The 15127-nt window shown below is 40.1% G+C and overlaps 1 protein-coding gene across 1 annotated transcript in view; it reads right to left on the bottom strand.

Moving 5' to 3' along the window:
* Positions 1-14776, bottom strand: part of LOC125761926 (protein O-mannosyl-transferase TMTC2) — a 209151-nt gene extending 194375 nt beyond the window's left edge. Inside the window, exon 1 of the mRNA XM_049423524.1 lies at positions 13481-14776. The gene's annotated coding sequence lies outside the window, so the exon portion shown is untranslated. The remainder of the gene's footprint in view (positions 1-13480) is intronic.
* Positions 14777-15127: the final 351 nt, after the last annotated feature.

Raw genomic sequence — 15127 nt, 5'->3', positions numbered from 1 at the left:
CATTATGTGAGAACACATCGATTGGACGCATCCTATCTGAAAAAATCAATCAAAACGATTTTAATATCATATACTGATTGATGCAATATACAATCAATATATGATATTACTATCAAAGTGTTTACTAACAAATTAGTGTGGAACATCCACACACAACCAAAGCACCTCAGTTCTCAATAAACTATCAAACTCACAACATTTCCCATTCGCCAGCGAAAAAAAAAACACGTTTCCAACGGGTACACGAAGACACAGGAGGTTGAGGGAAGCCCAACTTTTCTCATAAACAAGCTCAAAACAGCAATCTAACAATCATTAAGCACGTATCGTGTTATCATGTCGCACCCAAAAACCGGGAAGCAAACAACAATTATCGATACCCGAATAGGACACGCCGTATCCTATTTTCCTACCTCCGGAAAATAAAAACCCCTCTCTCCCCGACCCACCAAAACTTTCATTCGCCCAGTTTTGTTCTTAGGATAAATGGTACCTTCCTTACACACCACAACAACAGACACCGACATGTGTGTATCTGTTTGTGGTTAGTTTAGTGCAACGAACGAAAAGCGGGCACCCCCGTGTTTTTTAACGTCATTTATCTTGCAGTTCAATTTTGCAAAAATAAATTTAGCACGTAAAAGACTTTGTCGTACGCGGGAAGGATTGCTGCACGTGAGACATGGCGCGCACAAATGGAGGCACATGGTGTCTAAACTTTCTCGGCTGGTTTTCGTTGCCACCAAGGATGGGCATGGTACCGATGGGTTCTGTTTGTGTGTACGTGTGCATGTAGAGACACAACCACACTACCCACGCCACGCTACGGTTTATGTTGACGGTGAACACACGTGTGACAAGCGATAATTAAGTTTCGACTTTCCGCTTCATGTGCAACAGTCTTTCGTTCGGTGCAGTGCACAATGCAGGTGGTAAACAATATAGCTAAAGGGGTTTTTGCTCGCTGCAATCGTGACACCGTCGGTTCGGGGAATGGGTGAATGAGGTACCGTCTGCTTGCTTTCTTACCCTTCCGGTACGATAAGGGAAAAACTTCATTTTCCCCATTCGTTGGCAGTAGCGAAAAGGAAAAACTTTTCCCAGAATTTCCTACTTTTTCCATCCTCCCGTTGCACCATTAAATCAGCTACCCGTAGTTCGTCCTTGGACAGGTTCTGTTTCATGATTTTCTACCGAGTGACTTCTCGGCGTCGGGCACCTCGTTCGGTGGGCGTTGTTCCGGTGCAAAAGGTGACACTTTCTTCCACGAGAAAAAGCCACCAAAAAGGCCCGTAAGGAAGCGAAAACCCACATACGGAAGAAAATGCCGGGGTTATTGCGCGGTTCTGGAAAATGGAAAGCCCAACACAACAACACCGTTGCCGTGTTGTCGCAGTATAAAACGCATTCATTCGCGGGGAAGGAAAAGAAAAACAACAAGAAGGTGCAAAGAAATCGTTTTTTTTTTTCTCGTGTGCCGTGGAATGAAACTGCATGCTGAGGAAAACAAATAAAACTCGTAAGTCGTAAATTAAGCTGCACACAACAGCATTAGGCGCGGGTCGTTTTACCGGCTTTTCCACCCACGGAGGTGACCGTGTGTTTTATGTGATAGTGGGGTTTTCTTTTTTCCTTTTCTCATCCCTCTTGTGGTCTTTTTGGCTTCAGCTCCATGTCACACCGGTCGCCTCGAAGTGTCCTGCAATCACGGAAGCAAACTTTCAGCATTGCTACTAGGTTAGATTCCCATCTCGATACGGGTATAGCACCTATACGCCGAACATACACACACACAAACATAAAGCGCAGCTCCGTGAATTATGACCCAACCTTATATGACTCACAGTCACACACACGCGCAAGGGTTTTGTCGTTGAATGGCTTTTTCTTGGGTGAAAGCTATTGCACTTACGGTCGTATAACACGTACCCACAGCAAAATAGGGGAGCTCACGTACAGCTTCCGTCCTTTCGGGTTTGCTGCGGGTTTTGCACCACCGCCCGGGCGACAGAAATTGCTTACGAGCGCACGGGAAATTCATCCAATTAATCTAAGAAATAACGATCTTAATTACATTGCACCAAGCATCATGCAGCAGCAGTAGTGAGCAGCTACGTACCAGCAAACCAATCAATTTGTATTTTGCTCATCGCAATTTTTCCTCATCCCGTTAAAACGGAAAGCTCAAACCCATGTTTTTCTTCAGCACGATCAACTTTCTTCAACAAGATTTCGAGTAGCGAAGTGGCTGCATGGTGGCAACAACAAAAAAACCAAGCGGTTGCTTAGAAAATTACTACCACGACGGTTGGCTCTTCTTAATTGCACTGTAACGGATTTTTAGTTTAATTTTGTCGACGACCGTGTCGGTTCGTGTCGTTCTGGCGTGTTCGTTAATTATTGCTGAGTAGATACGGTCATGTTTTCCGTGCTGAAAGAACATAATTAAATATTGCTCGGATACCTGATCACATCGGGAATTAGCTTCGCCGTGCTTAGTTGCCTTAAGAAGATGTATTTTTAATTAGACAGTTTGGAATGCTTTTTTAGGACAATTTTAGTGGGAACTTCTATCCACTCCACCTAACAAAATTAAGCTTTAAAAAAATTGATATTTAAATATTTTTACATAATGATTTCAAATGAGTGACAAAATGTATTTTAGTTTTTACACACCTTTTTTCATCTTGGAAAATCTGTCAAAATTATCAGGAAAAGCATATCCCGAACATGTAAACAGTACAAGTATGAATGAATTTCGGAGTTATTATTTTATCATTTTTTTACAATAAATAAATAACTACAATAACAAATAAGTCCCTAGATAGGCCATCGAGTTTTAATCGATATTCAAACAGATTTTTCGTTTCCTTCCCCTTGGTTTACGCCTTCAAAAATGTTTAGATTTTAAGTTGAAAAAGCTTCATGAGTAGCTTAGTGCTGTATCTGATATTGACATTCACACGACCGGACTGGGTATCATATCCCATCCTGGCCCTCACACTGTAGACAGGACTGGCTATCCGGCTGCGGGTAAATCAAGTCAAGGAATGTCAGAAATAGTGGCGGCCTAAAGACCATTCCTGAGATTGTAGTGGCACATAAGAGAAGAAGTAACACATTTCAAACTACAGTTTTTATCTGAATTATGCGATACTCAAGCAGAGCTAAAAAAAATGTTAAATAAGTAATAAACAAAAAATTTTAAACAAAAAACAAACTTAAACTCAAAAACAAACAAAATAATATGAATAATGACAAAGAAATAGTTAGGTATTTAATTTTTTAAAACGAAGTATTAAAATCTTTATTCAATAAAACGAAATATATACAACGTGTTGAACGATTTTTGACTGCAGCGAATTTCTCCCGAACGCATTATTCCAGTAACTCGGGAACTTTTGAATTTAGTAAAGTACAGTTATGTAGCTTTAAACAAACATTCGCCGTAGTTGTTTCTTTACAAAAAAAATAATATTAACGTTGCAATACACCTATGTTTACTTAAATGGCCCTAAATATCGAACGCAATGCAGTAATCACTGCACTGGTTAGCATTTATTAAGTAAACGTTTCACACTCTTGTTTTCCTGTTGCAATATTTATCTATCGCTGCAACCGGAAAACATTACTCGGTACTGTCCCGCTTTTCAATTACGATACCAGTCACCACAGTTCTTGTACCACCATTTTTGATTAGCACAATCATCCACTAAACCATCCAACCTCGGCCATCTTCCTTTCCCTAGCCGCAACATAATGCGCAAAATAGTTTCGTTAGTTTTGTGCCTCGTTTAGTTTTGATTTATGAAACGTTAATATTTGATTAATGTTTGCCACCACGAAATTAGGATGCAATCAAGAGCTAATTCGTCAATTATGATTATTTCACCGAAACCGCACAAACGGGCGCCATTTTGTGGTGGTACGGTTTACCCGTGGCAACAACACGGTTTGACGGCAGCTGGCTGGCACGATTGTACACGTGGTTTGTTTTATTTCTGCTAACCTTGCAGGCATATCGTCCCAACCCACCAGAACCACTTCCAATTGCAAAATTCCAAAAAACCACCAACGATCCTGACGCTGATTAGCCTTCTTGCTTTCTCGTTGGCCTGTTCGGTATGGTGATGAAAATTGGTTCCTTCCCCCAACCCCAAATTCGTCCTTTCGGTGGTGGCTTTCATTTTTGTATCGTTTCCGGTTTATCAATTATTCATCAATATCCTTTCGGCCGTATCGGTGTGGTACCTCCCGGTACCTTTGTGGGCATGTTGGAGGATTGTCTGCCATTTCGTTTCGTATTATGGAACCATTAGTGGAGCTTGTCAGAAGTAACGCAAACTGGTACTTCTTTTATTCATCTACCAGCATCGAAACGAATTCCATTTTTTCGGCCAACAACGATGATGCTTCCACATGCTCTCTCATACGGCTCGTTATTTCCCATGCTTGTGCCCTTGGAAGAACCCAAGGGATGATGGTTGACGAAAAGAGGAACCGTTTCTGGACGTACCGAAGCCACCGGAAAAAAAGAGAGAGAGGCTTCAGAGCGTCTGGTTAGGATCGGAACCAAAGCAACAACAGGACTGCCAAAGGCCAGGACTAAAACGACCGAAAGCAATAATTTTCTGGTTAATTATTCAGTTTCAATTACTGGCTCGTGGTCTGGTGCTTTGAGCGCGATCCGGACATGCCGTATTGTATCGTGCGATGCTTACCTTATTTTGTGGTAAGCTCCCACCTGGAGCATTTTCACTTTTCTTCCTGTTAAGGAAGGGTTTAAAGTACGTAGCTTCTCGGTGCGAAAAAAACAAACGAACATTTTTGGGCAAGTGACCGTAAGCTTGTCCCAAAACATGCGCAACAGGACACGGTGTTTGATGAGGATTTCCTGAACAATAGTAAAATTGCTGCAAGACGAAGTGATTTCCTTGTGATGGTGAGTGCCTCAAAAGGCATTTCTTCTATTCACCGTTTGCTACGTGATGAAATCTAATTAAGGTTTATAATTAACAATTTTATGTACCATCGACAGTAAACTTAATACTCCTACACTCAAGCACAAACAGAAAATTTCCATTCGAGCACGTTTCTGTCTATGGTATCGGACAATAAAGAAGAGAGGGAGAGAGAGAGAAAGAACACACATACACCAAAAAAAAGATAGAAACAACAAACATGGCCCATCCATATTCCTTCAAACTCGCTGCACGTTGTGTTTCGGTGTGGCTTCATGCTTCACAATCATTACCATTAGCTCGAAACGAGCTAAGTGAAACGAGTGAATTTCAAACCGGGAAGCTTCGTCACTTTCCACTCACATTCCTAAAAACCTGAATCGCCCCAGCACTGCAACGAACCACTCGATGAACGGTTCGCGCTTTTTATCTTATCTAATCACCGGGCAATAAAACCGTAAACACCAGAAGTTCAAATTGAAATTAGATACATGACTTTACGGCAACAGAACCGTACGGAAAACCGGGAATCGGCGGGAATAAGGTACTGGAGAGTTCTTCCGGTTCTTGAATGTTTCATCCATCGTTAAAATAAACCAACCCCCGACCAACCCGTCCCATACCAATTCCTGTACCATTCGTTACGGTTGTGCCAAGCAGGTGCCACACCACACCAGACCACCATTTTTTTCCTCCCTGCAAACTATCCAGGCAGCGAAACCGCACACAACACAGCACGATATCCTGTTGCCTCGAGCGTGAAGTTGTTTTCATTTTCAATTAATTTCCATTCGCCTTCATTTCCTTTCCGGTGTTGCAAACGGACCTGTGCAATGGTGGTGACCCCCCCCCCCCCCCCCTTATGTAGGACTTACGAGCTTGGAAAATAGTTTATGCAATCTATTCGTGCCAAAGGTTTCCTTCGCCAAATGGGTGGGAAGCTTTTAGCACTTTGTTGCTTTGCTGCAACAATCCGTGGATCTTGATCACGATCGACAACGGTTGGGCGATGTGGGTTGAATCGATGAGCTGTTTGAAATACATTACAACTGATAAACTGTTTGCTTGTGGTTTATCTTACTGTTGTTGAGTGAATGCGATAGTGTATCAATTCATCGGGAAAAGCACAAAGATTCAACAATCCTACAGAGAGTGTGCTGTAAGTGTTGTAAACTGTTAGATAAAATTAAGAGTTATCAAGTGCATTGTTATTATAGTGCTTTATTTGCTTATAGTGCTTTATGTTATTATTTTTAAGCATAAGAATAGACAACAAAAGTAAAAGGATATTTCTAACTACTGCGTAATAAGATTATAAAATGATCTTTTTTACACACAGTTGGTCTAGTTAACAATGTTATGAACAAGGATTGCATACTTTTGGGCAATTTATCGTTTTCACATTTTCCAGCAAAAAAAAAGTTCTTCTAGGATAATACAATTCAGCTTGCAATTAAATTACCACAAATGTTTTGGATACATCATGAAAATATGTAAATAAAACATATAAATTATTAGAATATATAAATATTCGAATCAAAAGAAGCTATCTTCCAGTTTCGTTATGACATTACTTCAACCTTTCGTAACTTTATTAATTTAGCAGCTTTAACGAAAACTTCTAGCAGAAGATTTACCATAACGATTAGGAATACTCAATTAATACGTATTTATACAAGTAAGTAGAAAATTTTAATAAACTGAAAATCGATCAGTATCCTTAAATTTAAGTTCACAGCGGGAGAACTGCAGGAACACCTCAAAATCCTGCTATTTCAACACCCTACAGAAATAAAGCGGAAACTATTTCAAAAGCTTCTATACCTGGAAAGACACTAATCCGAATTACACAATATTAAACAAAATCTGTATTGTTCAGCATTCCTTTTATTCCATACTTTAGCATTCCTTTTACCCCATAAACGTTCATTTGAACCATTGAATAATGAATCTTTTGAAACAGACTTGTTTCAGATTTCATTTGAAACAGACAATGTTTATTTAACTTCTTCTCAGTACCATAACACACATACTCATCAGAAATGTTCGGATGGATGCTTCTTTCTAAATGCCGACATTCGGAAACTTCATTCTGCCTCCAAAATATAACTAGTATTTGTCTTATCATAACTAGCTATGCATTGTTCGCTTCTTCGTATAGATCGTATAGAGAAGCATTCTTTTTCCTTGCCAGCAAACGTACATAAGTCGCCAGAAGTTAAAAGTCTAGTGAAGGAAGAGATATTGCAATGTGTAGTACACCGTGAACATGCTTCTGCACCGTTTAACATCGCGAATGAAAACGAGGACGAAGAAAGGTCTACTTCAGAATGTTTTTCCCGCTGCACCGCTGAAAAGTATGATTTGCATGTACCCAGCGATGGAACAAATTGTCATACTTTGTTCTTTTCTACTTCAATCAAAAGATAGTGTGCCCTGTTAAAAGGTGATGCTTTTTACCAAAAAAAAAAAGCGGAATACCCAAGTGTAGTAGACTCACTCACTCATATCGGTTCGTTTAGAAAAAAAATGTGTCCTTCCGTCCGGATGTAGTTGTCACTGTGCTGCGGAACTTCACCTTCAGCATAAATCTTACCAAACGGGGGGGAGTTGGGAGGTCATGTTGGGTAATGCTAGTGCCATACAACGTCACATGACATGACATCGGAACTCTCGAATGTCACCATCATATCAGCATCAACGACTGATGACACTATCAGCCTTCGCAGCAGCTCCAGTTCATGGCAGCGGGGGCACGATTTTATGTCCGCGTATCATCAGCCGGCCGTGTTCGACGTCTGACTGTTATTGAAATGTGCACTGTGCTGCTTTGCTGTGGAAGAATGCGCTCTGTGATGGCCGTCGAAGCTGCTGCCACCTCGTCGAAGGTTGGGTGCGAATGCGACTCGATATGGGCGAAATAGAAAACTCATATTTCACATTTCCAGAAAAATGCATCACCATGACATAAAGTGCTTCGACGAGTGCTTTATTGAAAATCAATCATCTTTGGCTCGTCAATTGCACCGTCACTGTCATACGATCACGCCGGTGGTGGATGGGAATTGAGAACTGAGAAGGTGTAGAGAAAGGAGTAGCAAGTATCGATTGCGAAAGGGAGGTTCGGTAGGGCCATTTGGTGTACTTAAACTCGAGTGATAGAAGCATCAAATAGAAGACAGAGCGAAGAAGTTTCCATATCTATTTGTAACATTCAAACTTACATGTGTTTGCACACTTGGTGGTATGACACCGACACCGATTCGTAGTGATTAATATCTGATAGATAGTAGACCGTCTGACAGCCCTTTAACCCCTCGTAGAAATAATATAAAACCCCCCACGTAAGAAGAAAGTCTTCTTCTTCAAGATATTTCTTTAAAAAAAACCCCCCCGAACAACCCGTTTATCACACCGACACCAAGCACATCCACTTCATCATTCTCATGCCCAAAATCATCGATACTCATAAATCGTGCACCGTAAAATACCCATTAAAAAGCGATAAAAATGTATCATCCGATTGTTCCGACGGGCAAATAAAACTAACATTATTGACCCTGTTTTATGGTGCGGACCTGTTCACCCGTACCGATCCGCGTCTCGACATCATCGATTGCCGGATGGACCCAGCCCGCATACCATGCCGGAATCATTAAAACTAGTGAAAAGAAAAATTGCCATAATAGTATGAGTAATGGTCTATTTGTCTCATGTTTGGATGCGATGCGTCCCGAAGATGGTTCGCATCTTATCTTATGCTGGCCAGACGATGGTTTTGGATAGTTTGCGTCGGTTTAGTTGTCGGTACCGGAGACACTGCTTGCGCATCGATGCACATCGTTAAGCCCTATTTATGCGAACAGGATACTTTTGCTCATTCTTCGGTGAATGTTCCTGCACTCTGTCGGTGGTTCATTGATTCGTTTTATGTTTTAAAGCGTTAAATCAAACAGTTGCACGATGGAATAAAGCAGGGGATATAATTTGAGAATATTTTTCTCTTTCCTTCTGGATGCTCCATATCTTAAGTAAACGAAGCCAGTAGCACTATGCTATTTACAGTATAAACATTTTTAGTTACTGTAATATTAAATTGTAGTAATTTTATATTATTACGATAGCCACAATTCCGAAATGGTGAGCCAGTGTCTCAAGACGTTTAAATGACATTGAAGTGGCAAAAGTTTGTACTAATTTATAAATATTTCGCCAATAAAATAAAAAAAACATCTTCCGCAAAGAGTTTACATCTTCAAAATTTCATATGTCCCAAGGTTATGAATATTTCATCTGTTTCCTATTTACGGGCTAACCAGACTTTCTTCTGCCTTTCCAATACTATGAATCATTTTAGTCGTCATTCTACTTCAAGTATGTTTTAATATTAAAAAATGAACTTTGGTTATTGACGATTGAGTAATTTAATCCAAACTAAGTAGTTCAACAAAACATCGGATACCATCGTCAGTAATCAACCCACTTCATCGTGCTGTTCTGCAACATTGATTGTTGCTATCGGTTCGACCATGTTCTCTATTAGCACAATGAACCGGGAAAATAGATTTTTAATTTAGCAAAATTTAGTCCCTTCAATGGCAACGACCAAAAAAAAAACTCATCTTGCCTCAATCTTGTCGAATTTTTCCAATGATTCTTCGTTCCTTCGCAAACAACCATTCCCCCCACGACCCCTAACATCCTCCAGCGAGGGTCAACTTTAGCGATCAAGCGCGACTTTCACTTAAGCACAAATAAAAACTTCCTTATTGACGCTTGGTTCACACTGGGCGCCATCTTTCGCCTCCTGGGCTGGGGCGGGGGCCTCGACTGGGATAAATTGAGAAAATTTCAACGCCAATAGGCAAAAAATTGATTTTACCCGCCACGCACCATTCCTGGCCCATTCCTGGCAAAACGGCACCAATATCATGGAATGAAGTGGAAGCGTACGAAACTTTACGGCCAACTCGCGGATTACTTTCACAAAGTAACATTTAAGCGGAATGCGTTTTTTTTTGTTATACAAGAACATTTGAAAGATTTCATTACGCTTGACTTCATTCCAGGGTTCCAGTGCAAAACTGACAAAAGGTCCCCAGGCTTGTAAAATACCTTACAACTCGCCGGTTGGAAGTTTATCTGAAGGAGCCAAGCAAATGCTTTTTCTTCAAACAAGCCCCCAAAGGCCCGAACGTTAGCACCATCATGGTCAGTTTGGTGGAAGTTAGGTTTGCTACTTTTGTTTTTACTTTTATTTCAGCCAAAATGGTAGTTAAACCTATTACAAAAGGTAGCAAAATAACAAGTCAAAGGTAAAGAAGGTATGAAACGCGTTTATGAGAGCGTTCTCGCTTGGGAAGCCACAATGCAATCGTTTCGGGATCGTTTGTTAATTTTCCCTCGCATGCCTGTACCGAACGTGATAGGGAAAAGATTTTAATACCATTGCCCCTAGAACCGAGCTAATAGCCCTTTTTTTGAAGGGGTAATGATAAGGTTCAACCAGCGCAACTTGGACGTTAACACCTCACAATCACTTTTCGACTGCACAACATTGCTACTGAACCATTTTGGGTCCATTTTGTTCGCGCATTTTTTTCTTCACCTCGGCATTGCATCGTTTCGATACCGAGTCCAACATTTCCACTGCATTTTCTTCGTCCAGGCGCACGGTTGTGTGTGTGTGCCAGAGTATCCTTTCTCCTTCATTCCATTTGGGTGATAAAAATTAAATAAACATCCAACCGTATCTATTCACCATTTACACGGGTAGCAAGCAAATGTTTATGTACACGATAAAAATAAATATTTGATTCGGTGCTGGTGCTCGCTGTTAGCGGTTTGGGGGTCGTTTGACCCGGGAAAGAAATAAAACCAACACCATCCACCGAACAAGGTACTGTATGCGTGAAAGCATATGGTCTGCAATGGTTGGTAGGTGATATTGTTTTAAGCATCAAGAAAAGCGAAACCATTTCGGTGATGGTTTGCAATATTGAGATGGTTATTTCTGCTGTTTTGCCTTTTTGTGTGTGTGTGGGTTTGTTGCTGGTCGTTTGGAACACTTTTCTTTACAGCAATTGCCATCTTCGAGGTGATACTGTGTGTGGTGCGATAAAATCCACGCATATAACCCCATCACGGATAATGGTTGACCTTTCGGTTTCGGGGAAAGAAAGTGTGCAAAGCATTGATGTTAAACAAGTTTTTTTATCAAAGTAAGAAAAAAAGTAACTGTATTTATAATTCTAATATTCTGTGCATTCGACTGTAACTGAATAGTTCATCCATTAAACCTTTTAAATATTCAAAAATTCAGAATATCGATTTTTTTCCTCTCTTTTAATCCCGAAAACTTGCCGTTAATACAATAATATTTACAAATAATACAACATTTACAAAATTGTTTTTTTAATCTAATCTTAACTTATAAAATCATCAAGTTAATTTTTTCATTGAATCAATGGTGAAAGTTAAGTTTACGAAAATCGTAGATGGAATTGGAAAAAGAACTTAAAAAATATTAAGTATTAGAAAAATTATAATAACGAAACATTCTCTCTCTCTCTCTCTCTCTCTCTCTCTATCTCTCTCTTTCTCTCTCTCTCTCTTCTTGACTTATTGACCTCTAAGTCAGTCATTCAGTAAGGATAGTCAGTCCTTGTTACGGGTGGACAGTTCGTGCGGGATTTGATACCCAGTCCTTTCGTGTGGAACCGGCTCCGTTTATCCCGGGAACACCGGATTTATATTATATTAGTAGAAATACAATTAGGAAATTTGATTCTTCAAAGGTTTCAGTCATTTTTCACCAATCTTAAAATATATACTACCTTTAAAGATTTGAAGCAAGACAAATGTAACTTTCAATCCTGTTACGGGTTTTTTTCTATACAAACCACTAGAAAAAAACAAACATCACTCGTGGGACATTTTCCATTTAATTGAAATCTGCTCCCATTTACCCATACAATAACTATTGCCAGTTCCACTCCATCATCGTGATTTAAACGGTTCCCTATTTTCTGCCTGACTGCTATCCAATTGCATCGAATGTCTTGCGGTTTGTTCCTCCGCTTCTCTAACAAACCAGACCCGCCCTCCACAAACTATCCACAACAACAAGCATCATGGGCGGTTTTGTAGCCAGAGAAAAGTGAAATACTTTGGCGAAGGAAAGAACAAACTTTCCCACCAAACCTACAGGTTTCTTTTTTATTTGTTATTTCTGCAACGAAAACGATGTCAGGGTAAGGGGAAAAGAAATTTAATATTTCACAATATGTCGCAATAAATCAGAGTGTCAATACCGAAACCAAACAATAACAACACCCGAACGAAAGCTAAGATTGGTTACTGGTGGTTCAGAGTCAACGGAGGAAGAAAATGGTCCCTTGGTTAGGATGGAAAAAATAATAAAATTTCAATTTTTATAAAAATATACCGATGCTGGGTTGTAATTCAATCTTGCGTTACTGGTGGGCAGTTGGCCGGCTGAAAAAAGTTCAGTTCAGTCATCAGTTTGCTTTAGCAGTTTCCTATTTTTCTTTACTTTTTTCGGTTGTTAAGGAAGCTTTTCTGTGTTCTGTTGCCCGGTCGAAAAACGGATGCTGTACTGTGATGTGACCGGAGAAACTATTGTCACGTGTTTAACACAACGCTTCGTCCGGTAGTTACGTCCGTTTTCCTTTCAGGCTCATACAGTAGGAAGTAGAGCGAAAGATCACCACAATGACTGAGTCCGGAAATAGACGAGAGCAATCAGGAAAAAAGGAAAGTTCTCCTCCCTTTTTTTTGTTGCTCTTTCTTATTTTTTCTTCTTCTTGAGAAGTACGAAAAACATGTTTCGTTTGTAGAAAAGAAGTATCTACGCTAACAACGAGGTGAAGGATACTCAAAACGGAGCACACAGTGACACAGGGACATTGGATGTACTAACGTCAAGTCGTCTTGTCGGTAGTATCCTGTCCACATGAACAGGAAACACATGATGATGATGATGGCCACTGCACAGGCCATTATAGATTGATTTGAAGTTATTTGTACAACGAGTACGAGCTAACGATTTGGCTTCGGTTGTTAACAGCCGGCCAACACGTCTGAAGTATGTGGAGGATCTTAATGGAATCCTCTTAAAATGATAAGAAATGTGCACCCGGGCAGGATGTGTAGGACACAAAGAGAAGGTTCTGTGAGAAACAGGAGACGAATTCGTTCCAAACAGTGAAACACAGGAAGCAGTTTTCGATCCATCATCGAATCGAGCTACCGCATACGGTGGCTTTATAGCGTTGCAAAGCTGCATATTGCAGCAAGATTAATTGTGACATGTGAGTGGTTTCCACTGTAAAGTGGAGCTAATCATGTTAGTGGAAGTGTTTCAGTTAAATTAATGAGGAATGTGTGTTAGGAAGAAACTGCTCGTGTATTGAATGGTTCTTTAGTGTGCGATTGCCACACTAGGCAGCCACTTTGTTGCTATCGATGAAATAGAAAACGATGAAAAGTTTACTTACCTACCACCATCTTCAATCGGCAATCGGCACAGCAAACTGAACGAAAGCTACCAATGAAAACCAATTTACCAACGAAGCAATCATAAGAAGCTCTGCTAATGGATACGGGACAGCATACGACACACTGCAGGGACAGAAAAGAACGAAATGCCTTATAAGTGTAGTTCAGCTTTCAATGTGTTTTTGCTACATGCTCGTTTTCTTTTGTACTCTTTTGGGGGGGCGTAAGCAACGGTGTAAGGATATGTAGCACACTTACGGGTGACTTGTAGTTTAGATAAGTGAGATTGAATGTACGCCTGTTTCCGAGTTCGATGGCCACTCGTACGTCTGGAGACAATTTGTAAAATGGATCATGGAATACGAGATTTCTTCGAACAAAAAGATACCTCAAACAGATGTAACTTAACGTTACTTTAGACTGTAAAATTGAAGTTGTTTTTTTTTTGCACATCCTCATCATGTTCAGACAATATTCCTTTTCATGGCAGTGAAACAGATTCCAAACTTTCATATGTAAATTTTCTCATTTTCTTCAGTTTTGCTTGCTCGTTTGACTTTCTTTTGCACTCTTTCTCCCACTTCTTTTCCCCGTCAGTCAGTTACTGCATGAACTGCTAACCACCGTTTATAACATGGTAATCAAGGTGCAAAACCAAGGTACTGTCCCGTGCTGCTTGGCACCTGATTGTCTAGACACACATACGTACCGCAATCGTCCGATGCATCGCAAGGAGTTGGAGTTTGCTATTGTCTTACCAAAAAGGCTGCAGAAAGAATGTACCTCGTTGGCGCTGTTATCGGTCCGTGTGTAGGAAGCCAGCCAGGGAGAGAAAAAAGAAATAATGCCAAAGTCACTGTACTCAACCAACATACCCCCCCTCATCTGAAGCAATATTGTACGTCGGTTTTGGATGGTTGGAGCCATGGTATCGGTTCGTGGAAAATGAAATTGCCGTGTTATTACTTCTGCGAATTGTAATACAGCTGAACCGGCTTGTTTTGTTGTCTTGTGTGTCTCAAGGCGTGTTCCCCGTGGGGGATTATTCGCTAAGGAGGGAAGTGGATAAATGCATACCGTAAAGGTGGTTTAATATGTAACAAGGCTATCAAACAAAAACAAAAAAAAGGCTACAGGCATCCCTTTCGGTAGGGTTGGCAAGTATGACTGCTTGCGAAAGCGTTAAGGACGTTCGGATGGGGATTGCTTTGAGAAACAACAGGTTAGCATAACACTTGGTTTTATATTTGTTACAATACAGCTGACTCAGAGCTGGAATTTAAGTGCTTGTAAACATTATGTTTAATATTTCTTTTTTTAAATTTTTTATCACTCCTCGATTTTCTATTGTTTTACGGAATTATATTAAACTTCGTTATACATATCGTGGAAAACAATATGTTTGTCTCACGTGCTATGTAAAATGTATCGCTTCGTAATATTATGCGCCTAAAAGTATGCTTTTCAATTTAATTATGGCGCCTATAAGCATGTTGATACTATCACAAATATACTTTCTTAGCAAAAGTTTTTTGGCAACATTTTTTTACTCAAAAGAAGAAAAATGTAAGAACAGCGCAAAAATGAAGTTGGCTGTAATATATCCTTAAGAATCTTTAAAACTTTTCTTATATGACTTACACAAT

Source organism: Anopheles funestus, chromosome 2RL, assembly GCF_943734845.2.
Source record: "Anopheles funestus chromosome 2RL, idAnoFuneDA-416_04, whole genome shotgun sequence".
NCBI lineage: Eukaryota > Metazoa > Arthropoda > Insecta > Diptera > Culicidae > Anopheles > Anopheles funestus.
This window is presented reverse-complemented; position numbering and strand designations above follow the sequence as displayed.